Here is a 27,192-nt window from a genome sequence, read left to right on the forward strand (position 1 = left end):
TGAAGACTTCTGTTTTGGATGTGTGTGTTTTTTCCTTTTGGAAATCTGGCTACAAGACTCCACCTCAAGAACAATAGCTTGGCTTAATGTGGTTACCATATGTGCAATCATTTGGATGAATATACTACACACATGCATTTTTATGTAACCTTTAAAAGAGAGTTATGTTAGTTAATTATTCTCATGTTGGGCAATCATGAGTCTAAAACAGATGTCACTGCTTTACTTGTTAATTCACCCTGTCCTCTCTTTTTTACATGTCATTGTTTGCTGTGTCATACTGATACTTAGATCTTTGCACAGGAATCTTATGGAGATGTGGTGCACACAATAAAGTGAACATAAGTATTTTAACATGGTCTATTTAAACTTTGTAATTTATCACACTTATGTTGAATTCACATTTGTTTCTGTCATAGATGAGACATAGGAGTTCACAGGATTTCCACATGCTCCTCTTTCATAACCCAATTCAGTGCTGTAGAGTGTGTAGTAATAAACTTATTTGGCATTGGAGTATAGTAAAGTCCCGCACTGTGAGAAGTTATACTTTGGTTTACAATTATGCACTCCTTTTTTGTTTACTTGTTTTAGTTAATGAAAAGTCTTATCCATTTGGGAGGTTTATAGTGGTGCTCATCAAATCCCTAACATTTCCAGTTTAGACATCCATATGCTTGCTCCTTGACTCAAGGCAAGATGGCAAAATGTGAATAATATTTTTTTTCTCCCTTTCTTAAGTATGACTTACTTTCATTATTCTGACATAAATGCTTTCTGGGATAGGTTCCGGCTCTGGCACAATCTTGTATAGGGAGAAGCGGTTAGAAAATGGATGGATGAATTCTGGCTTAAATAATAGTTGTATAATTATTTAGTCAGTTTCTTTGTGAATATTTTAAAGGGGTTTGTTAGAAATTAATTTCTGACAAGGCTAAAACTTCTTTCTACTTTGTGTGTTCACAGTTGAAGGTACAAATGCATGTAGTTAAATTCCTTATATGTATTATTAGATTAGCCTGATTTTATAACTTTCAACAGGAGGAAGATATTCTAAAAAAATGTTTTATTATCATTTATTATTATTGTGATTTTTAATTTTTTAATTTAGGAACAACATTGTTATTAAAGTCAACTGGATTTTATATTTGAAAAGGTCAACAGTTGTGTACAATGATATGCTGTATAACTCACAGGTAGCTCCTTTTGACAGTTGAAGAAAATGTTGATTGTTCTGAACATATCAATCACTGTTCCACACCATTGCATCTTAGACAATTGTATATCCTTATCCTAGTCTTGTGCTAGATGGTTCTGTCATGAACAAACGAAACAAATTCAGCGGTGTCTTTGAGCATGTCTCCTTTCAAAAGTACAACGTTGAAATATGGTGATCAGGTAATACAAGCTTAATGTTCCAGGAGTTTCTGAAATATTCTGACCTAACTATAAAGTTACTAAAGTCAACATTTTAATTTCTGAGCTTCACAGCAATATGTTGACTTCGAAGTATGCATACATTATTTGACATAGCCAAAAGTCAGGATGCATTGCTAATTCAGAAAATGAAGTAATGTACTGTACTCAGCAACAGAACAGAGTCTGGTTGGTTAATGCACCATCCCAGACAATGAAAATGTCTTCGTCCAACTGTGTTTTCAATAAAGTTCCCAAACCTTTATGAAAGATGTCGCATCATTCCTTTTTAAAAACTCAGATGAGTAGAAAGGCTTGAGAACTGAGGCTGTCCATTTGCATGACATTGTACAGTAAGGGCCTTCATCTACAGTATAACACAGCATAGGCTCTAGAGTAGCTCAGAAGCAAAAACACTTGGTAGAAACGCAGTTTGATCCCACTTGCCAAGACTTTGATGCCAAGAAACCTGGTATGTCATTAACACAATGTGATCAGGGTTTGTTACTAACAAGGTTTATTAGACTTCTTGTCAGCCGGGTTATTAGTCAGTATTTGGTGTGCTGTGTATTAGCAATTTAATTTGCCGATCATCAGTACCTTTGGTCAAAAGTGGCTGTATTACTTCACCTGTGATGTGTGGTTTTGAAGCTGGAGGTTCTTACAACAGGGAAGCTGCACTTGGTCATGCCTATTCTCTTGTCATGCAATGTGGCACCCATGTTAGTGAAACAGCAGATAGGTGATTTCTGCAGAGGAAACATCCACAGTCCCTCTCACTCTTGTGCTCATTCAAAAGCCAAAGTCATGAGCCAGGTTGCAAAGCAATGAAAAGTATGTACAGGAAAGTGCATGGCAATAATATTCATCCCTTTCCAGTGATGTCCAATGTTATTCAATTACAGATGGGTATACATAATTTGTAATTACACATATTGGGACATCATTGGAATGGGGTGAATACTTTCCCAATGCACTGTACTGTCTCTATGTACTGTACATGTATATTTACAGTGCTGTGAAAAAGTAATTGCCCGCTCACTGATTTCCTCTATTATTACAATTTTTTTACATTGAATGTGTTCAGGTCTTCAACCAAAATCTAATATTAGATAAATGGAACCTGAGTTAACAAATAACCCATTTTTCTTTGCTCATTTCATTTATTTAATGAACAAAGTTATCCAACACCAACTGGTACTTTATGACAAAGTAGTTAAATCAACCCAATTAAAGGGATCATTTAGAGTCAGCTGATTGAATACAGCCAGGCTTGATTACAGCCAGATCTGCTCAATATTAACCTCACTTATTTTGACCCTTACCATCAGGGTCAAGTTGCCAGCACAAAGATTCAACAAGCATATTATGCCACAATCAAAGAAAAATCCTGAAGAGATCAGAAAAAAAGTTATTGATATCTATCAGTCTGGAAAGGGTTACAAAGCAATTTCTAAGGCTCTGGGACTCCACCAAACCACAGCGAGAGACATAATCTCCAAATGGAGAACACTTGGAACAGTAGTGAATCTTCTCAGGAGTGGCCACAATTTCTCCAAGGGCACAGTGTAAAATCATCCAGGAAGTCACAAAGGATCCTAAAAAAACATCCAAAGAACTGCAGGCTTCTCTTGCCTCAGCTAAGGTCAGTGTCCATGACTCCACAATCAGAAAGAGACTGGGCAAAAGTGGGGTTCATGGGGAAAGTAGCAAGGTGGAAACTAATGCTAACCAAGAAGAACATAAATGCTTGTCTCTCATTTGCCAAGAAGCACCTGGATGATTCCCAAGCCTTTTGGGAGAATGTTCTATTGATAAATTAGTAAAAACTGGAACACTTTGGATGACATGAGTCCCATTATGTTACAGTATGAACATCATACCAACAGTCAAACATGGTGATGGTAGTGTGATGGTGTGGGGATGCTTTGCTGCCTCAGGACCTGGACGACTTGCCATAATTAAAGGAATCATGAATTCTGCTCTGTATCAGAAAAGTCGTAAGGAGAATGTCCAGTTATCCATCCGTGAGCTGAAGCTGAAGGGTATTTGGTCATGCAGCAAGACAATGATCCAAAACACAAAAGCAAGTCAACATCATAATGGCTGAAAAGAAGCAAAATTTAAGTTTTGGAGTGGCCAAGTCAAAGTCCAGACCTAAACCCAATAGAGATGCTGTGACAGGTCCTGAAATGAGCAGTTCATGCTTGAAGACCTACCAATGTTTCTGAATTAAAGCAGTTCTGTGAGGAAGTGTGGGCTAAAATTCCTCCACAGCAACATGAAAGAATTATAGGAAGCGTTTGGTTGCAGTTATTGCAGCTAAAGGTGGCGCAACCAGTTATGAAGTGTAGGGGGGCAATTACGTTTTTTCACAGGGAATATGGGTGTTGGATAACTTTGTTTATTAAAATAATGAAATAATAATTGTTATAAAGTGTTATTTGTTCACTCAGGTTCCCTTTATCTAATACTAGATTTTGTATAAAGTTCTGAAAACATACAGTGTGAGAAATATGCAATAATAGAGGAAATAGAGGAAATCAGGAAGGGGACAGATACTTTTTCATGGCACTGTATATACAATACATGAATGCCCTGAGATTTATGAAGCATACAGTATGAAATATATAATATTCATTTCACTAATTATTTGCTGCTTTTGATCGCTTTTAGAAGGGTGCTCTTTTTTATTTAAAAAAATCTATTGAATGCAATGGAGGGGATTCCCATTGCTCACCACATGCTGAAATCCCTAGATCCTACTGAAAGCTGGTGGATTCAATGAAATGTGCAGTAAAGCGCCATACACCATTACCCTCATCACTTAAATTGAGGCAGTCCTGCCAGGAGAATGAGGAGGGATCGAGCTACTGATATTTCCTTACAGTGTGGCGTATCTACTACATGCTGTTGGAAGTGGCATCAGTTCCATATGTAAAATGTGTTAAAAATAACGAGGCATTCTGTCATATTATTATCCTTAATAGAGTCACCCAAACTCCCATTCTTCATAATTTTCAATTTTTTTCATGACTGTTGTAAAATTCATACCTGAGAAGGTAGAATAGGTAAGATAACTCAGAAGCTTTTAATCTCTTAATTGCTATTCTTGAGGAAAATGTTTGCCCTATTTCAATGTGCATTGCACATGGGCACCCTGCTGTTTGCTGAACTCGTAGACTACTGAAATAATTATGTCACTAAATACGGAATGCACTACAGAAGCAAAGCTGATCAAAGAGATGAGAACTGGAAAAGCATGGTGAACCATGGTAGCCAGTTAAGCAGCAGTTTTACTGGACTATTGGAATTCATTAAAAAAAATTACATCTTGCAGCCCAGCTATTGCAAAAGCTGTGCTTTGTTTCCTCTAATGTACTGTACTTCTACGGAATGCTAATTTTAGGTCCTGTGTTGCATTTATGGTAGATACAGGGCAGAATGAATGAATAAATAAATGAGCTAAGTTATTATTTCATCGAGGCAAAACAGCTGTCTGTGACATGGTGGCTGAGTGTGTCGCAGGCAGTTAGAGGGAGAGCTGACTGCTGGGTAAAAAGATGTATGGAAGTGTGACTCAAAGCTTGGCAGCCAGCTGAGAGGCATAGTTTTTAACCACTGACCTTATGTCTGAATCGAAATTAAGACTCGGGTTCTTGTGGGATGACAGTTTGTGTCTCATCTGCTTGTTTCATTTACCAGAAACATTATTCGTATATAAGCCTCACACTGTCTTGTGCAAACCAAACTTGATACAGTCACAAGCTGTCAGTCACTGTTGTGGAAATGGGGTTAAGTGTATTGCTTCCTTGTGGTTCTTCATTAATAGACATCGCAAACATGATTGCATTTAGTTGTGGTTACACCAATGACACATGCAGACCTCTCTTACACATACATATATAGTCTTTTCCCTGAATTGTAAATGAAAATAATAGAACAACTTGTTTATTACTAAAAAGATTACTGCTCGTCAGGCTAGTTTCTTTGTAAAAACTTGTTGATAATAATTTAGTTGAATGTTTCTTGCTTAAAATTAAACAAAATATTATAAACACAATATACAGATCAATGTCTTCTATGACACTCACTTTTTAAAAACATTTTATTAACAAACTTTACATACAGTAGTTACTCACATTACATTTTTTATACTTATTTTTATATTTTGCTGTTTTATTGTCCATGAATTTGCACAGGCAGATTTAAACATTTTGCTTCATTGAAATAGCGAGTCTTAATCATTCATTCAGTTCTTGTTAATACTAAAAGTTAATGGGGTATTTTACAGGGAGCAAACAGTACTGAAACAGTGTCCAAGAAGTAGCTGGCTCCCGTCTTGATGGTCAGTGAACATGTCAGTAGGGGGCAGGTGGAGTTCAATTCAACCCGTAAGCTATGTGTTGAAAATAAAAATGAAATTGAGCTGTTTGGTCTCACAACTGAAAGGCGGATGATCTGCTGGGCTGCTATCACTGTCCTCACTGGTCTGAAGACAAGCACAAATTGCTGGTGGCCCGTGACAGAGAACTTGTGATGTGTAACAGCTGAACATCTCTTAAGGCAACATTAGACAACTAAGTTTCAGACTCTGCTTTCACCGTTGACATTATCATAAGAGATCTGTGGCTTAAGCCAAATGTGTGCCACAACATCAAAAAGTCATGTATCTATTGAAATGAATATTTATTTGCTCTTCCCATTTCACGATGCTTAGCAACTACCTGAAAAAGCCAAGGTAAGGAGCCAAAACAGCCATTTCACTGTTATTAGAGCTCATCTGTGTGATAGACTGTAGCTAACTACAGTATATTGTACATATGCAATGCCTGGCAAAACTATTGAAACACTTCCTAAGATGCCCCCTTTATGAAATGACAAACTGATGCCTAAGCATTTTTCAGACTTAATCGATCATTAATCATCAGGATGCTGAAACTGTATATTTCCCAGGGTGAAACAAGTTACAGAAAATGCCGGCAAAAACTAAAGAAAAAGGAATGAAATGTTGGTATGTTAATGCATTGGTGTTCTGACACTTGTACACAATTCCTGTACAATTGCAAGTTTTTCTGGGTTAGTCTTTACAAATCTGCACACCAGCTTGCTGCAATGTTTGCCCAGTCTTGATGGCAGATTTGCTCAGGCTCTCAGTTTGCTTGCTAATATCTTATAGACTGCAGCCTTCAAGTCTTTCCTCATATTCTTAATGGCATTCAAGTCACAAATTTGTCTGGGCCAATCAAGAACATTCAGTTCCTTATTCCTACTGTATGGCATTCCAGTCTAGTTGTGGTCTTGTGCTTTTGATATTATTGTCCTGAAAAGTGAGTTATTGTCTAAATTCTTGGTCTGAAGTAGGTTTTCCTCTAAGATATGCCAGTATACCAGCCTTGACAAACTTCCTAGTCTGCTGATTAGAAGCAGAAGTATAACATACTTCTGCCACCACAATGCCTGACAGCAGGGTGGTGTTGACTGAGAGATACATTGTGTTGGGACTATGGGCGATGTAACACTTTTGCAATTAGACCAAAAAGTTCACTTTTTGTCATGTCTGACCACAAAGCCTTTTGCCACATGCTTGCAGAATTGCTAATAGGCTTTGTTACAAACCCATTGAGGGATATGAGATGGGCTTTCTACTCTTCCATACAGAGCAGTTATGTGAAGTAATGCAGATACTGTTGACTGATGCATGTTTTGACCCATCTGAGGTGTTGAATTCTGTAGCTTTTCCAAAGGTGCCATTGGCCTCACAGTGGTGAGGTGAGAGAGTGGTATTCCTCACCAGCTTCCTTCTTGTCCAGCTGCTCAGTTGGAAGGACAAACTAATTTAAGCAGTGTCTGGGTGGTATGATGTGCCTAATTGTGTGATTCATTATGATCAATTTTGTTTACATAACATCATTGTGGTTTGTCATAACAAAGAGATTGAATACTTACACAATCATGGTTTAGATTTTTCATTTGTGCTAATTACCTGTTTACTTCTTTTTTGTGCTTTGAGTGTGCATAGATTGTGCATATAACAAATATTAATTGCAGCTTCAAAGTATCATGAATGCAAGCTTTAAAGCAACAAAATGTAACAACTGGATTGATTTGAATACTTATGCGAGGCACTGTATTTCATTTTGCTTTTGTGAAAAGGTGTCAGTTTCTTAAGGGGTTGAGCTGGACGAACAGTATTCTGAAACAACATTTTGGAGCAAAAACTGACAATTCAGCATACAGTAGCTGATGCTTTCATGCTGGAAGGTTGTATAATAAAAGCACCAAAGAAATGAGGGGAGACTCCAATTACAGTAGATAGTTTGAGTTTGCTCGTTTGCTATGATCCAAAAAATAAAAGGCAAAAAGAAAAAGCTGAGAAGACAGCAAAAAATAATGAAATGTGTTGAATAGTTTGCCACCAGAAAACAGATATAGATGCTGGAATTTGAAACAATACAAACAGGCAATGCAGCTGTGTCATGCAGATGGAATACAATTCTGAAGGATGAAATATATCTGGGCTCCACCAAACATCTTTCATTCATTCTACTGTATTGACAATGACACATACTAAAAGCTACCAGCAAGAACATGATTATACCTAAACCTCAGATATTATTATAAAGAGAAAATATATGGTGGCCTGCTGGGCTTTTACAGTTGATGAATAGAATGCACAAGCAAACTAAGTCTGCTGCTCATTTCATTGACATCCAATTATTTTTAACAGTTTATGCTGTAGATAAGGGATTTGCAGGCAATGACAGAAGAGAAAACCACAGCAATGTTATAGCTAGTAAAATGTAGGTTTTTCTAGACCGATCTCCACTTTTGGCCGTTCTCCCATTTTATAAATTGCTATATGATTGGTGGCAATGCTTCAAAACGTCTGCACAGTAGGACGTGAAGAAGGCAGGTGTCAATAAAATATTAGTATATTTATGTTTAAATACTTTCTGCAGCAATTCCCCCAAATCATATTTGTTCTCCCCCTCTGGGACAGCATTAAAGGCTCTGTGATTGTGCTTTGGAACAGTTTCTAAAAATCTTTATAAAAGTACATTGCAAACTACATCGGAAAGCTACATTTTGTTAGCACCGCTGCCTCACAGACATGGGTCGTGAGCTGTATTCAAGGCTGGGGCGTGTTCTGCATGCAGTCTGCATGTTCTCAAATCCATATAGACTTTCTGCTGGTGCACCAGTTCCTTCCCAGCGCAAAATAGTTGGATAGTTTAATCCGTGTCTTTAAATTTGTCTCTGTGTTCTTATGTGTGCCTTGCAATGCCTTGGTATTCCATCCAGGCTGGAGTTCTGTCTTGTACCCTGTACTTCTGGGATAGACTCTGTGTTGCTGGGACTTGCTAGGGATAAGTTGAGTTGAACCACTACTTGAGATATCAACGTGCTGAAAACTAGAATTCAGGCAAACAAAGTGTTTAGTTGTGGTGACTGTACTCACAGTTTCTTCTTTAAATCATAAATAAGTAGTAAGTACTGTAGTAGTGTTTAGTATGTTGTTTTTATACCTGATTCAAAGTGGATTCAAGTATGAATGCACTTACACGTGAATACCATTTGAAAAGGAATTATTAAAACGTTTGCAAAATGTTGGAATATAGGAAATTTCCACTGCTGCCATCAAAGTAACCTAAGACTCTAAATGTTTGTAATATGATTAATTAACTGGACACTAAAACTGAGGGAAAGAATATAGGAATGGAAGTCAGAAGATAATGCAACCCCCAGGTCTGGGGATGTACTGTATTTAAAGCGTTTACAACAGGATATGAAAAGTAATAAAACGCATCTTTACTTCATGTCATTTTGAGGCCTATGCCCTTGTGTTTCAAGTTGTAACCACAAGATGAATGCTGGCATTGTTCATTTTATACCTATTTACAAGGGCAGAAGTGGTCTTTTGACTCACCCACCCATCTAGGCATTCATCATTTCACATGCTGTAAGCTGCCGGAGGAGCTGACAGGATTGTTACTGCTGATTATAGGCTCTCAGGAATTTGCAAGAGTCGTTGATTCACAAAAATCCGAGAGCCCTGACTAATCCCGACTCTTCCCCGGTAAAACTTGGGCAAATGTATGTCACCCAGGTGCAATCGTCTAGTGACATGACTTGGGCACAAACTTGCATATTCTTGGCCACAGGGCTCATTCTGCACACAAGAATGAGTGCCATTACCACTTGGGAAGCCTTCATTTATGTTTTTAAACATGCATTAAAATGCAATTGAACCCAGCAGTTGACCTCGGTGTCATTTAGTTTTTGCTCTGACTAAGCTCTTCGTTATGAAATTGAATCATTTTAGGTAATGCACAATCGCCAACAGTTTCAGAGATCATGAGCACCAAAAAAGTGTGATTAGTAAATTATTACCCGCAGTAAGTGCTCAATGTGGTCAATGAGCACTCAATTGTAAGCAAGTGACTGGGGTCACAAGCTGGGCTGAAAAGGACTGAGAAGCCCTATCACAGACACATCATTTCTTTCTAAGCCAAGGAAAGACTGCAAGTACAGAGAACTGCATTTATGAAACACCTACAGTACCAGCACATTAAGTTTATGCCTGCTCAATCCTAATTTAAAAACAAAAACAAAATTAGTTTGTAAAGTGTCACATAAGACTTTCAGGGTACCACTTTAAGAGTAACTAAAGGCATGTTCCATTTCTGATTTTGTAACATTAGTACTTTTCTTTTTTGTCCTCTCACATGCCACGAAGCTAATTATGAATGGAGTTCAGAGACTCTAAAAACCTAAATATAACTAGCAAACACAATAAAATGTATTTTTGTTTCAATTCTTGAGTTGGCTGGAGGGACAAAATCACTGCAGAATTGGTTTTTGTTCAATATGTATTCTTTAAGTCAAGAAACAAAAAACTTTTTTTATGTGCTGAGAAGCCTTAGAAAGGCAACAAATGAGTACTGGAACCAATAGTATTTCTTCTTTTTCTCCGCATTTTCCCACTTATGTGGGGTCTGCTTGTTTGCACTGATATTTTCACGTACGGTCTGCGACGTCTCAGCAGGTGACTTTTGTGAGGTGCATGTCGACTTTCAGGCGATCCAGCCAGCACGTAAATGGTTGTCCACAGGGCCGGCGGCCTTCCATATTCAATTCGAGGGCGGTCTTTGCCATTGATGTGTCATTGCTGCGGAGCACGTGTCCATACCATCGCAGGCACGATTCCCTCATTTTCTCAGCGACTGGGGCGACTTTGAGTGTTTTTCCAATAGTATTTGTTGCTCTTTTAATGCCTCCCAGTACATTTTTAGCATGAGTAAACAGTCTAAAAAATAAAGAAAAGGCACAAGCAAACAGCTTGACCTTTTGAAATGTTACCAACGTGTTTTTTGAGGAATTTGTGCCAGTATTGTAAATTCCACATCAGTGCTCTCTCTCAAGGTGTTCCACATGTCCTGGGCTTTGCTTTCAAAGCGTGCCTTTCACCGTAATTTATGACTGTTGCACATTGCGTGTTTAATTCAGCAAGTGGAGGCTGTCAGCCAGAAGAATGATGAAAGGATTTTTTTGCTTGCCTCTAGTTTTAGATTCTGGACTCCGTTCAGACAGCTTTTACACTCAGAGATTAAATCGACACTTCAGACATGACGTCAGTGACAACCTCCATCACAGAAACACAGACAGCAGTGTTGTGCAATCAGTAGTACTGACACAGACAATGATGTCGAATTACAAGCCTGTTTGTTCAGACGGCCTTTGATTTTGGGAGTCATACCTTAACATATATATTTCCTTGTATCCACACTTTCTCTCCAAGTAATCAAACTTTGCCCTAAAAAGAACTCAGTCTTTATTGTCTCATCTTCATTTACATGCACCCAAAAATGAACCCCTCTATTATACAAATCTTTTAGTTTGCATAAGAATACAATGTGGGGAAAAATTTAGATTTCGCGGTTTGAAGTTTCTGTAATATTTTAAGCTTTGTTTCCTTGAGAATGGGCACTTTGATGACAACAACAATACAATCTTGGACTTACAAATGGAAAGTTATGACATCTTCCTAGCCCATATTCACAACGCAGGATGCTTTTGATAGTTTGGAGGTTGGCAGTTGAAATGTAACCAAGATGTTGCACTAATTTCTTGCAGCTTCCAAGCACCATAGAGAAGCAAAATATATTGTCCTTTGGCAACTGAACAATTTGGGTGAGATTTGGTTAGAATGAAGACTATTTTGTGTCCTTGCACATTAGAAATGAACTTTTTTATTGTAACCTGGCTAAGGAGTAAACATTTTGTATATATTTCACGTTGGGACTTGGAGTAAAGGTTACTGAGTTTGGAGACTAATGGCTGCTTTCACATTGAGTTTTTTTTAGTTTAGACAATAGTTTAAGAATGGCTGGGTCTAAGTGTCCTCTCTTGTGTCACAATGTTAACAGAAGTGGGTGTCTTCACAGCTATTTACAAATCTCATAGGACAGTTGGATATGTTGTCTTCATAACTTTCTAGCTTATTGCAAATATTGCAATAAGGATACAAGGACAATCCTGAAAAGAATGTTCACCATTTATAATAGCCACTGTAAATTACTGTATAAGATATCCTGAGTATTTTCATTTTTAGTAAAGAGAAACTATTAGACTCATTGCTGGAGTGCCCAATCATGTTCTCTGACTGCCATTTTCAGACATATTATTGCAGTACTAATGACACTTCACAATTTGTGTAATTAATGAAGGTTGTTCCTGTTTTTAATTACACATTGGCAATGCATCTGTAATTTATTGCTTTCTTTTCCAAATTTAATCAGGGACTAATTGATGCCTGACAGGTGACACGTGAAGAGTTGGTAGGAGGGCACTGTTCTCTTCCTCCATGATTAGCAGGCCCAAGTGTTTGTGTAAACACAAATAAAAGTGATTAATACAGGCTCTGCTGCAGTCAAAAGAACATATCTCGCTCATAAATTATTTATGTCTGGTAAATCACTTGTACTTTACTTATCAAATGTAAATGTGCAACTTCAGGCTGAATTGTGCTTGAATAATTGGGCCTTACTTTTATAGTATTTATCCACTGTATAAGAGCAATGAAAAATATATTTTTTTAAATGAACAGGTAAGTTTTATTCCATGCTGAAAAGAAAAGAGACAACGTTTCGGTTGTGCAGCCCTTTTCAGGTGTGAGGGAGAGAGGAAAACAGACAGTTGATAATACCTGAAGAAGGCTTCACAGCTGAAACATTGTGTCTCTTTTCTTTTCAGCATGGAGTAAAACGTACCTGTTCATTTTAAAAATATCTTTTTCATTGCTCTTTTCTTTTCAACAAGGAATAAACCTTCATTTGTTCCTTTGTAGTCTACGCATGCAGACGCAGCTACTGACTTTTCAGAAGTGTTAGCCATACACATCATGTTTCTCCACAATTTGATAGCTGCAAGAACTAATCATATCCATTCACAATATCCTGCAGTATTTTCAGTATAAATGACTCCCACAGTAATTCCAAAACTCTTGAATGAGCAAATGACAAACACTGTCGGATTTTTAAAGCTTCCCTTTAGAAAATGTTTTTCAAAATGTATTCTGTGTCAAACCACAGTACTTTTAAAAGTAGCTTCTGGGAGACTCAGGAGGTCCTGAAAGACACCCTCAAAAATATTTAAATTTAAAATTCTTTGATCTGGTGTAAATGCATATTGCAGTATCTTTACTAATACAGGTAACAGCATAATTAATGACACTACTGTACCATATTCTGTCATGGTGTTATTGATTAAATGTAGTAAGCATGTTAAGTAAAAGAATATGCAGAAGTACCAGTTTCTAACTTTAAGGCAAAAGCAGACATACTGGTTTGCCAATGGAATCCTCCAATTGAAATGTTTTAAAAGCCTTAGTAAGACTAATTTGAATTAATAACATTGCTAAACATGCAGTAAAGGAAAGAACTAGATGTAAGCAGAAACTATAAAAGTTGCTTCATTTTTGGAAGGAACAAAGCAATGAGATGTTAACAACTTTCAGAGTCTCTTTATTAACACACTGGCCGCTTTTAATTTCACATCATTGCAATCATTATTTCAGTCCCCTTTTAGAAAACTGCTGCTTCAGGAAAACATCAGCAACATTCTGTTACCATATTGTATAGCACTGTGAGTGCTGTGAGGCACCAAAATCTTTCTTTCTTTGGAAATGGCCCTTGATGAGAAAAATCAATGCAGTAATATTGCTTTCTGTCTTTTCCAAGGACATGTTTATATGAAAGAAAAGAACCATTGATGCATTTCCTCTCTCCTTCTGTATCATGTCCAGTAGCAGCAGTACAGCCCCATTACTGATGATCAAGCGATCAGCGTCCCTCCCTGTGACACAAAACTTGCCACATACAGTACAGTACCTCATGGCACCTTTCCTATAGGAAAGCAGGGCTTTTCGACTGATAAAACATGCTTGAAAAAGTTCATAGCAAATGTTTTAGTAGTAACACTAACAATTCTGCTACTGCTACTAAAAACAACAAGAATTACATTTATATAATAACAGTTACTTTACGTCAACCTTACTATGGCTAGTAAAAGTTTAGTAAAGGTAGTAAAAGTTTTCGTTTGGAAATAAAAGCAAGTTATTTTAATATCATAAGATGACCAAGAACTGTTTATTTTTCTTTATGGCAATTAAGAAGAAATCTCAGTTCTTGTCTTTTTTATTTTGAAATGTAAAAGCAATCTTCCATGTCAAAGGTATATGGACAAAAAAAAAAGTAAACAGATTTCGTATTGCATTACAGCATGTTAGAGCATTCTGGTTTTCATTCTTTTATTAGTGCTAATGCAATGATAAAACATAGTGGAAGCTACAGTGGAGTTGAATAAATAAATCGCATTAGCCAGAGGAAATTAATGCTTTCAGGGAGCTGATAATGTAGCAGACCTTACAGTTCTTTCTACAATGTGAGAGCCTCACCAGGCCTGACTCAATGCTTTGAACATCACTTACACTCAACCTTGGACAAACACATAGTAAATGAAGGAAAAGCATTCTCTATAAATGAATTAGAACGAAAATGAAAATCAATATATGGATGAATAGTTATGCGAATTGTGGCTTTGGGAATTGTACGCTTGCCAAAAGAGCACTGCAATTCATGAGTCAAGTCAAAGCACTCACAGCCTAAACTCTCGACATGATGGGACAACCTGTAATCGACACAGAATGTGACAGACCTGACCTGTAAAAAATAAGCACTTCAGAACTGTTTCAGTCTGCTATTGTGCCTCTTTCTGTCTGTTTGATTGCAGTATTGTGTGTCATTCCAGGGAAGGTTACAAACTGAAGAAGCAATGTCATTACTGAAGTCAATCTGAAAGACAGGTTTAGGTCATGATGTCTCAGTGGGCCTTTGGCACAATACCTGCCAATTGGCCTTGAAGCAAGCCTTGGAGTGTGGCCTGCAAAATGAACTTTTCTTTAGCACTCTTGACCTTAAGGGACTGGTGCTACAATTAGAACTACAATGTCTGTCAGAATGAAGGAATGCGCCTACCTTAGACCTACTGTACTAGAGCTTAATTATAATGGACCAAGCAGATCAAACTTTGCTGTGTGTTTTAATTCTGTTATTCAGATATTTAGTCTATGGCCTAGGATGAAGCCATAAGATATGCATTCCTGTACTTGTGCATATTTCCTTTGTACAAATCATTTTTCATTAGAAGATGTTTTTTATTACTTAAAGTGACTTAAATAGACTATTTAAGGGATCGAGGAAGTAGCAGAACTTGAAGACTGCTGGTAGAAAGCACTTGTCCTTTAACCAATGGCCCACTTTGTAAGCAATCAGTTATGCTAAAAAAAAAGACCCTGTGCAGGGCTGAAGTTGGTAAACTCCCCAAGCAGTAGCAGGAAGTCCTTATTGAAAAGGTTACAAAAACAGAAACGCAAGCCCTAATGTTCAAAAACCAATGGGCAGGCGACAGTCAAAACCGGGCTGGGACAATACAGTCGAGATAACAAATCCAAATCGCAAAGGCAGAAACGTGGTCAGAAACTAACGGAAGTCCAGGAAGCAATGAAGAGATCAAACTGTTTAAGTAGTGATGGAAGTGAAAGGCGATAGGACGATTAGTTGCGACGTCAGCGTCTGTCTAAGTGGGAGCGTGTGGGAATGTGAAGGCGTTTGTCAGAGCGTGTGGAATGCGTAACACACTTAGTCCACAACCACTTCAAAGATTGTTATAGTTTTGGAAAACACCTTACTGTTTCAAACCAGCTGAGTAGGAAATGTTGAACCAACCCATCTCTACTGTTTCCAGAAGGGAAAATAAAATGGAACTATGTCAGCTATTACCAGCAATTCAGGTGGGTAGCTGCGTCAGCATGCGTAGGCTGCAAAGGAACAAGTAATAGGTTTATTCCATGCTGAAAAAAAGAGGAAAGAGAACACAATGTTTCGAAAATGGAGCCTTCTTCAAAAGCACTGTACAGTGTACAGTACCAGCAATGTACAGTGTCTTCAGAAAGTATTCACCCCCTTGAATTTTTTCACATTTTATTCCTGTTACACCTTCAAATCTTAAACACAAAAATATTTTTTCTCCCTTAAATAATACAATAAATCAGACACATTTGTGAATCAAAAAAATATTTTTTTCAAGAACATTTGTTCTCCAGAATGAAAGTACTCACCCCTCCCAGTCAATACTTTGTATTTAGCAGCAATTACAGCAGTGAGTCTTCTTGGGTATGTGTGTATGAGCTTTGCTCATTTAGATTGGGGACTTTCTGCACATTCTTCAATGCAAATTTGCTCCAACTCATTCAAGAATACTAACCTTCTTTTTTTCAAGCCATTCCTTGATGTGTTTGCCATGTGCTTTGGTTCATCATCCTGCTGGAAGATGAATCTTGGCCATAAACACAGATCTCTGACTGACTGAAACAGGTTCTCCTTGAGGATTTTCCTGTATTTGGCTCTATCCATGTTGCCCTTGATGGCAACAAGCTTTGGTATGAGATAGTGTTACCTGGTTGTTGGGCTGTATTTGGTTTGTGCCAAACATACCGCTTTGCTTTCAGGCCAAAGAGCTCAACTTTAGTCTCATCAGACCACAACATTTTCTTCCAAAAGGTTTTAGGTTTTGTCACATGGCTTCTAGCAAACTCCAGGCATGACTTAATGTTGGCCTTTCTCAGAAATGGCTTCCTTCTAGCCAATCTCCCAAAGAGGCTGAATCTGTGAACTGCTGAAGAGATTGTTGATGTCTGGACAGTTTCTCCCATTTCAGCCAAAGAGCTCTGCAACTCTGTCTTGGTCTTCATGACAGCAGGACTGATCTGATCTGCTGTTTAAGTTGCAAGACCTCACAAAGTCATTGATATTTATTCTGCAATCACGGAATTGAACACAGGTCTACCTTGTTAACATATTTAGTGTGATCTCTCAAGATAATTGAAAACCTCACCCAATTTAGGTTGTTAAAACAAAGGGGGTGAATACTTATCAGTTAAGTAATTTTTATTTTTTTATGTTGTATTTAATTCTGAAGACATCCAAATACTTTATTTCATTTTAGCATTATAGAGAATTAATTCTACAGGAGTGGAAAAATCCCGCTTAAATATGTTTTAATTTGACTTTGCAACACCGCAGAACAAAAAATAATTAATGGGGTGGGTGAATACTTTCAGAAGGCATTGTAAGTAGGGTGAGAAATCCAACACAATCTCCCACAATACACACGAAAATAATGTGTGAATAGGCAATGAATAAATATTGTGTGTAATAATAAATAATGTGATGGTCCAATAGTTCAAAGCAGCAAGCTTCTTGTGTGTGCCTGTTTCCATACAATGGTCCAATAGGTTTCAGCACAAAGTTACCGAAATTACAATTGCTACATTTGCTACAGTTCACAGGTGCTCTCTTCATTAGCAATGTGTTTTAAATGAGACTGACTAGGACATGAATTTCCAACAACTGCATGTGTCCTCAGTGTATTAGCTTGTTTATACCACAGTCTGCACAAAGGAGCCAAACTGATTATCCTAACTCTATTACAGAGGAAAACATGCAACCAGGAAATTATTTTGTAAAATACAAATGCATAGAAATAAAATGGTGTGAATCCCCTTTACATTGCTTTGACATGATATCTGACCATTGCACAAAAAATTAATTACTTTAAATCATTTAATAGATCTTAGGATGGGATCTATGTGGGAATCAGGCAAAATGGATTGTGTTTTTGCTCCTGTAGTGTATTCAGAGGAAAGTTTGCACCTTTTGTATTTAATTGATAGTGTACAGCCTTTGGATCCAAGGCATTATGATACATAGGTTATTTTTTCCTACTGCAGTTTTTAGATTATCTCTACCGACAGTGAGCTTTGCCATTAAACTGTTTTCATGACGGACTTTTTCATTAGTTTAATACTGCTCTTGTTTGTTTCACATTTATTAATTTGTTGTATCAGACATCATTTATTTAAATGGCAATCCATTAAAGCCCAGAAATAAGTAAGGGAGCAATATTCATCAAGTCTCCAGTCAATCACATTTACAACTGCAGCCTGTGAACTTTAAAACGCCTACTCTTTGATCTACAGTAGGCTTCAGCAGGTTTCAATGGGACTAAAGATTACTTTTCTGGAACTTGAGATAGGCTTACAGTTTCCATTGTTCTATCGACCATTACACAGTCCAATGGCTTATTCTATTTTTCAAACAAGGAAACTGTGAAAGTATGGTGACTATTTGGGATGTATCCTTTCTTCTGTTGTTAACTTCCAGGTTCTGGCGCACTATAACCTAGTGTTGGGTTAAACCGGTCATTGATAATGAATCATGGGACCTCTTTGCTACAACGTCTCCAGTTATTTTCTTTTATTTATGCATTATGAATCAGGAAGTGTTTTTCATTACATGCTTTCCCAACATGCAAACTGCCCTGTAGATCAGCTACATTATGAGCTGATTGGAGGAGTAGCACATCTGTCACTCACATCACTGCAGTCTTGCAGGTGCCTGATTAGTGACAGAATTCACTGCTTTGGGAATCCTGGTTACAATCAGCTAGTCACAACAGTCGGGCTTTGACTGATGACTTCTGAGTCTTTGTGCTGATCCCACATTCTGAGCAAATGTCTTTACTATTTGAGCCCACTTGTCAGCCTGAAATGTAAATCTTGTATTACTTTCTGATCTCTTTGCTTGGACAAAAAACATGCACTACTTTATGCCTAGTACAGGATTTTTATGCCGACTACAATAGAAAACAGAAATTTGTTTCCCACATGGGTTGTTAACTTTGTGAAGACCCTAGTGCCACAGCAAACAGTTATATTAATATCCAAGTGAACTTCCTTTATTTTATTCTGGACTGGCTTATTTGTGTGTGTTAAAAATTGGATTTCCGTACATAGCCATCTTATCTTGGAAGACTAAAAGAATATAACAATGTTTAACGGGCCATTTTATGAGCAGAACATCATGAAAACACTAATGAGAACAACATAGCCAGAGATTTTACCCTTGCAAAAGAGCTGTAAAATAAAAAAAAGTGGTAAAAGGATAGGGCAGAGTTAATAAGTAAAATATCCTAGTGACAGCAGTACTTGTATTAGTCAGTTACTGTACATTTCTATATACATGAAAGAAATCTTTATGGCAATCAACATTTGCAACAATATTTTCACCCTCTTCATGTGAATTATTTCAGGTCCAATTAACTGTAACTGATATCTTGGCCAGCGTAAAACTCTAATGGTTTTTCCAACAAAGAAAACTAAATCAAATGAAAAACCTTAACCAGATTATCTCATAGAACTTTTGTCCAGTCCTTTAAATTAACAGATTATACCTGCATTTAGTTATTTACATCGAATATAGAAGTTGTATGTGACTCTGAAGTATGCCTCTTTCAAGTCATCTCATACAAATCTGTACCTAAATGTTTAGATTAGTTCTGTAAAGCAGTGAGAACTAAAGGTGGAGTTTATATTCTGGAATGAAGATTATTTAAAAAGCAGCCCTGACCTGTTCCATCAAAATCATAGAAAATAATTAGAAATAGAGGCATGTTATCCACCAGTGAGTCTTCTCACAAGTCAGACCTTTGTAGCCTATGTAGTTACCTTGCTATCCTTTTCAGCAGTTACCACTAGACCTCTGTTCTGTTCTCTTCATGGATCTTCATTGTCAAACACATCTCCATGTCTTTTCCACAAATTAGAGTTTGCTGAAGCAGCTTACATTGGAAAAGTGTTAAGCCTGACAAAAGCTCAAATAGAGCAAATAGGGCCTCAACAACTAAAATAAATTTCAAGGAATGGAATTGTATATCAGTTAAAAAAGGTAAGATAAACTACTTAAAAATTGTTTGCCAGGCATTTTGTATTTTTTTTAATAATTTGCCTCTACTGATTTTTTTCATTTCAATTGAAAGGAAAATAAATAAATCAGTGTGCTTCAGTTTCAGCTTCTGGACTATCATTTTGCTGTCCTGCAATCTGAGAGCAGAATCACATTCCTTTTTTCCTGTTTTGCTTCAGCTGTACCACCCAAATGTAAAAATCCCACAGAGCTTAAACATGTTGGGATATTGAATTATTTGAAAAGCAAAAAAGCTATCCAAATGCCCTGAAATCAGGAAAGGAATGAAATTCAGCAACTAGCGGTCTGAGTTTAAAGAATTATAGACAAAATCTAACATCGGTAAAATAACAGATTTTTAAAAAAGCAAGATACATTAACGATTTTCCAATATTACAAGCCCATTACTGGAAATACCCTCTGGCTCAGAAACATTTCCACATTGCCATAATGTGCAGTAACAGGATTTCTTTACTTGTTTATATACACGATCCTGCTAGCTGTGAATAAATGACCATGCCATGTAGCATAGTTAGGGATCTGAATTATTACTGGAAAGTGTAGTTTCTTAGAAATTCACTGCTATACTATACTAAGCAAGTTTATACAGTACATGCTGAATTCACAAAAGATGCAATTGTTTAGTTTTAATCAAAGCAACTTTGAAAATGTTGTGTAAAGTGGCCTGTGTGTTATGTTACCTGTTATTATTGTTTGAAGGAGGAAAACTCCTGGTGTTTTGTTTCTCCAGAAAATTTCACTTTGTTCTTTTGAGGACTGCTTACAGCAACAGTGGATAGGGAGAGTGGACACTGAAAGACACTTTTCTCCAAACTGTGTCTCTTTCTGCAAACTTAGGTGCTTAGGAAGTCACAAGTTTGCCAAAAAGCTCAGTATGAGAGCTCCGTATGAGAGATTAAAGGGTTCCAGATTGGCGGGTCTTCAAGAACCTCTGGATTTTCACCTCATTCATGCTACTAGTTCCCATTAGCCCCCAAACATATTCCTTAGATAATTAGATAGTTGTACAATTTTCAAGTCTTTAGCATGAAGTTAAAAATAATTGAAAATCTTACTGGACAGCAGATCCCCATGCCTAGGTATGACTTCCACTATAATAGGAATAAGACGCAAATAATATTATTTACAAACAAGGCTGACTGTTAAATTGGAATGAGTGATATGCTTGGTTGTGGCACTTGTCTTATTCCCAGTATGACATAGTTCAAGTTCCAGTCCCCTTGTTTCCTTGCAGTTTAGCCTGGGATTGGGTAGACAAGTTAACTAAACACAATTCCAAACTATGCATTTTGTAAATCTGCTTAGTCTAGAAATGCGCTATTCTATGATGTTTCTATCATTTTAATTGCAGGATAGGGTACATTGGCCTTTTTTTTTTACAAGTTTCTATATCAGTTTATTCTTTGATTCTCCTAGCTTGATACCTATGTTCAAACACTGTACCAGACATAAAATACAGATTTTTTTTTCCATTTCAATCTGTGAAATCATTTTAAATCCCAAGTACCAGATAATTATGTGGAACTTCATCTTTTGAGAATTTTGCCATGCTATTGCCAATTTACATACTACAAAAGTAAAATGACTCTAAAAAAGAATTTTAGAATGAAAGAGATTTAGATAATTTTCTAAATCTTGAAACATTTAAGTACTTTATGAATATTTTCTGTGTCTAATGAAGGAAATAGGACAATAATTTTAAGTTATAAACCCAATACTTCCAATATAAGTTAATTCTAGAGCTTTTAAACTAGATGTGGATGCATTTAAACTAAATGAATTTAAATATTAAATGAAATGCAATAATAGATTTTTAATAAGGTTTTCCAAATCCATTTCTTCTTTTCAGAGTAGAGCCGCATTTCAACATACAGCACTTTGATTTGAGTGTCAAAAGCTGGATACCATTTATTCTGAAGAGTTCAAATATTAATTGAAAAGCATTGAGTCTTTATTGAAAACCAGTGTCATTTGCGACAATATCCCAAAGCATGTCAAATCAGCACTCTGCATAAAGTACAAATAAAATGCAACAAACCAGTGACATAGTTCTTTCTATGTTAAAAAAAAAATCTTAAGAGGCATTTAGTCCAGCTAGAGATACTGTACAAATATCCCATCCTATGGTTTGCAGGAGTATTAATGAGAAAAAAAATCCTGTTCAAAACTGTAAAACTCAGTCACTCAGATTTCCCAAAGAATTTGAAAAGCTTTCAGGATGCACAAGACCGAGGCATCTATTAGACACATGCCACCTTCAATTGGCATTCTTACACTTGTGGAAAATGTTTTCGAAACCATGGTTGATGGTGGGGAAGAGGTGGGGAAGGTTGCTCCCAATATGACCTTAGAAACGGAAGGAATCGTGGGCCAATTGACCTTCTCTCATGTGTAGTTGTTCTAGTATTCTAACCACATACAACTCTTCTATAACTTGTAAGGAGATATTAATAGAATCTTGAAGGATCACTGGACTGCTGCTTGCAAAGTACTGCAGGGATACCCCCTAGTACCTGGTGGATCAGTGTGATGCTTTGCTTGCAATATCTGTTCAGTCATGAGGGAAAATATCATATAGAAAATCTAGAACTCCAGCCCTCTTAAGGGTGTCAAACTCTAAGGTGTGGACATTTTTTTTAAAAGGGGTATTTTAGTATTTATTACACCCACTCCAGGTAAAGTGATGATGCTACTGGAGGTTAATCTCTGTCCTCTGTCTCGGTATTTTGTAAGGATTTACCATGTGTCTGCCACGTGTTTTGATGCCTCAGGGGCCTGAGGATCAGGTGCTGTCTGTTAGCTGATTATTTTGCAGTAATTACAGTTGTTTGTACGGACAGAAACCCAGAAAGAAATTACCTTTGCTTGATCTTGTAGGAAAACTAAGTAGGCAAATGCTGTACTCAATTGGGTGGCATAGAAGTGAGGCTAAAATAAGAAAAGGGTCCAGTTTTTTCAACAATTATTTTAAAAATGAATTACAGTCTTTAGTTGAAGATTATGCTGGAGCTTCAAGCATATGAGTTTTTGCTCAAATAACCCGCAAGTCATCTGGGAAAGGGGTTATGGCAGGAATGAGAATGATTAAGATTCCTATATGGTTTCAATAACATCATGTGAGCTCGGAACCATCTGAGTGTGCTGTCATTCCTCGCCACAGCTGATGTTGAAGTTAGTGTCCTACCTTTGTAGATACACACAAAAGAGGGGGCTGTACGTGAAACCTGCTCCTCTAGAGTACAGTAAGTCACCTGTCCTGACATAGCAGGCTGTATGAGGGCACACCATCACAAAGTGTTTTTCACTTTCTTCAGTCAATGAATGTACATGTTTTGATTGCAAACCCTTGAAAGATGTGAGGTTTTCAAAGCAGATGGGGTACCAAGAAAAATGATAAAATGTTCATCGTGCCAAGTTTTGGACTAAGATGTTTCTTCTCTATATACTTATACTGATGGAAAAAAGAAACGCAACATGTCCTCCTCCACAATCTGGCCCTTCCATCTGCGTGGAACAGTCTGAAGAGTGACACATTCATGAAGAGGACCTGATACCACTGTTGACGGGTCCATTGCAGCCTCTGTTTGGCCCAAGCCAGTCTGGTGTGACGTCTAGGAGGTGTGAGGGCCTCTGACAGGTTGCCTCGCTCTAAGGCCAGCAGCATGGAGTCTCACTGTCCTGTCACTGATGCGGGCATTGTTTCAGCAGTATGTACAGGTGGCAGATCTGAAACGATCTCTCAGATGAACCAGTCTGATGTGTTGGTCCTGCTCTGGTGTGGTCACACGAGGGCGACCAGATCTTGGACAGTCATCTGTCCTGCTGGTCTGCTGAAACCTTCTCTGCAGTCGGGACACTGTGGAGCGGCTTACTCCAAAGTGTCTGGCAACGCTACCACATGACATGCCTGCCTGCAGCATGCCAATGGCCCTCTCCCTTGCTTCTGGTGACATTCAAGGCATTATGGAATGCACAGAAAACTGACTAAGTGTGGCATTCTTCTTGCAGTGACCTAAGCTTTGAATTAAGGCTTTTTTAAAGGTGATCTGATCAGGCATTGTTCCACCTGGACCTCATTGGGTAAAAGTGGACTTAACAAGGTTTTGTGTGATTGACAAGTTGCAATGTCTCACTGCACAAGCTGTTTTGCTGGTCAGAGGGCTTAAAACAAATTTTGTTTAAAAAAACTTTTTGTGAAATGTTGTGTTTCCTTTTTTCCATCAGTATATATCAAATTACATAAATTTGATATATATATATATTAAATTACTTAAATTGACCCACCTGAATAAAGAATTTTGGATAGAATTGAATATATTGTTAAGTTGGCCATGACAATTGGATTTAGCTGACTGGGGGATGCATTTGTCAAAATTTCCTGGTATGTATAGTATATAGCCAAATCTCTGATATTTAAGTCCTTGCGAATATGAATGCTGAAAGGCAAAGTGGTGAAATGCAGCTGTTGTCACTCCAGCTCCTATTGTTCTATTATTAAATCATGTCTTTGTGTCCTGAACCATTATTGCTGCTGTATCCATTTTTCTATCCTGAATTCTTATGCAAGCACATTCAAATCAATGGTTTGGTTTTTATGCACAGCATACAGACAAATATGTTCAAATGTTCCAAATTATGAATTTTAAGATTTGGTTACCTAAAAATACTTTAAGATTTTCCCTGATATTTTCTGTTAAGTATGCTTTCCCAGTTTCAGGCATTGGAATTTATTTCTGGGGAAAGCATGTTTTTTTGTGAGAAGTGATTTATTTCTACTTCCATACAACACAAAAAAAAAACACTAGCAGAATTACTCTGCTAAAGGTGCAGTAGTTAATACGTTGATGAGAAACTCCTAAAAACAGTGAAATAATTATTATTTTAAATGTTTTTATTACAGCAACTCTATATATGATAGCATATATAGATAAACTAGTAATAGGTTTATTCCATGCTGAAAAAAAGAAGAAAGAGAACACAACGTTTCGGACATGGAGCCTTCTTCAGGTGTGAGAGAGACAGGGCAGTAGGCAAAGGTAAAGTAGTGGGAGAACAAAGGTTGAGAGGGAGAAGGAGTGAGAGGCGGGAGCAGGGGACAGAAAGAGAGGCCAATCAAGAGGTGTGAAGTCAGAATGGGTGCAGAGAGGTGTGAAATGAAACTTCCAATGAATGGAGAAAATTTAAAAGAACAGAAATCTGTCGTTAAGGGAAGGGAGAATGTGTGATCCTAGCTGCAGAATAATTTTAGTTTCGGTGGTGTTTCTGATGTATGAGTTCGGAAAACCGTCTTTGAGAACACAGACAGAGAGATTAGAGTGGTTGTGGCCGTCAGAGGTGAAATGAGAAACAATGGGCTTGGAGAGATCTTTAATCTTCACAGCCCTGATGTGTTCTCTGAAGCGGTCTCCGAGTCTCCTTCCTGTTTCCCCAATGTAGATGGCTGGGCATTTACTGCAAGACATACAGTAAATAAGGTTGCTGGAGGTACAAGATGCTGTCTGGGTGATCCGGAATTGTCCTGAGGGGCCTTGAATGAGTGTGGTGGTGGCTGTGTACTTGCAGGTGATACAGCGAGCTCTGTTGCAAGGGAAAGTGCCTGGTGTGGATGGTTGCTGAGGGCGGTCAAGGGAGCTGTGAACAAGGAGGTTACGCAGATTAGGTGGTCGGCGATATGAGATGATAGGGCGATCAGAAAAGAGGGCCACAATGGAGGGATCATCCTGTTGGATGGAAAAGTTCTGGTTAATGGTCCTGGGGATAGGAAGTGTGTTAGGGTGGTAAGGAAGCACCAAAGGAATGCGGTTGTTACGGCGGGAGTTCCTGATCGGGTTGATGGTCCGGGGGGTGTTTTTAGCTCGGGCAAGGGCCCTGTCAATCACACTGCTGGGGTATCCTCTGTTGATGAAAAATGAGTACATTTCGAGGGCTTGGTTTTCGAAGTCGATGTCGTCACTGCATAATCATCGTAACCTAAGGAACTGTGAAAAAGGAAGAGAGTTTTTAGTGTGGTTGGGGTGAAATGAGCTGTACAGGAGGTAGCTGTGTGAATCCGTGGGTTTGTAATAAACTGAAGTGGACAGTCGGGGGTAGTTGATAGACAAGTGGATGTCTAGAAACGGAAGAGTGGTGGAAGATATGTTAACCGCATATTTGAGGGACGGGTGGAAGTTGGTGAAATGGTGCAGGAAGAATTCAAGCTGATCGTTGGAGCATGTGGCGGCACCGACGCAGTCATCAATATATTGTTTGTAGAGGTCAGGGACATAGCCAGTGTAGGAAGCAAAGAAGCGTTCTTCTACCCAGCCGACAAAAATGTTGGCATAGCTAGGTCCCATTCTGGTGCCCATGGCAACTCCACTGACCTGTTGGTAAAAAAGATTATTGAAAGAGAATGCGTTCAGTGTGAGGACCAATTCTGCAAGGCGTACCAGGGTGTGGGTGGATGGATCAAGCACTGTGCGTTTGTCCAGCGTGTGTTTGAGGGCTGTAAGGCCGTCATTATGGGGAATGACGGTGTACAGAGATGTGATGTCCATGGTAAAAATGTGGCATTCGGTAGCCTGAAATTGGAAATCATTGAAAAGTTGGAGCGCGTGGTTGGTGTCTTTGATGTATGAGGGAAGATCTTCAACCAGCGGTCTCATGAGGCTGTCGAGAAAGGCTGAGATGTAAGTAGTTGGACAGTTACATGCTGATATGATGGGGCGTCCAGGGGTGTCCGGTTTGTGGATTTTGGGGAGGAGGTAAAATTGAGATACCTGTGGGTGTTCCATGATGAGCCGGTTCGCCTCCTGGGGGAGCTCATTACTGCTGATAAGAAGGGAAATGGTGGATACCACTTCCTTTTGGTAGTCAGTGGTAGGGTCCTGTTGGAGAGGGAGGTAGGCAGAAGTGTCAGTTAGTTGTCTAGAGGCTTCAAAGATATATAGATCCTTATAGATAAACTATACTAGTTACATGAACAGAAGGAATGATGGTCAAACATAATTTAAGCTTTTAAAAATACAATGAAACACTTGTGCTGTATGTGCAGTTTGCCTACTTGATTATTGACAAGATCTAAACAGCTTAATAGTAAGATTATACATTCTCCTAAAGTACTATAGTAAACTACTAAAATCTTTTTCCTCCTTGGAAATCCCTTTTGATATTTCTGTTACTATCATATAAAAGTATATTGTAGTATTGCTTTGGCCTCCTTTGAGTGGGATCTCAGAAGCTAAGCCAGGATAGGTCAGTATAGCGATGGGGTGGGAGACCTCTAGGGAAACTCAGGTTGCTGCTGGAGGTGGTATTGGTAAATCAAAAAGTGGCACTTTTCTCTTTGGACCAGTATTTCTGAACCAGTATCCCAGTATAGTGAAAGGAGACAATAGGCTGTAAAGCCTTA

The 27,192-nt window shown here is 38.0% G+C and overlaps 1 protein-coding gene across 9 annotated transcripts in view; it reads left to right on the plus strand.

Annotated features, from left to right (window-relative positions):
* cacna1c (calcium channel, voltage-dependent, L type, alpha 1C subunit) overlaps window positions 1-27,192 on the plus strand; it is a 447,138-nt gene that overhangs the window by 23,674 nt on the left and 396,272 nt on the right. The gene's annotated exons all lie outside the window — the stretch shown is intronic.

The sequence above is a fragment of the Lepisosteus oculatus genome, chromosome 7 (assembly GCF_040954835.1).
Source record: "Lepisosteus oculatus isolate fLepOcu1 chromosome 7, fLepOcu1.hap2, whole genome shotgun sequence".
In the NCBI taxonomy this organism is placed as follows: Eukaryota; Metazoa; Chordata; class Actinopteri; order Semionotiformes; family Lepisosteidae; genus Lepisosteus; species Lepisosteus oculatus.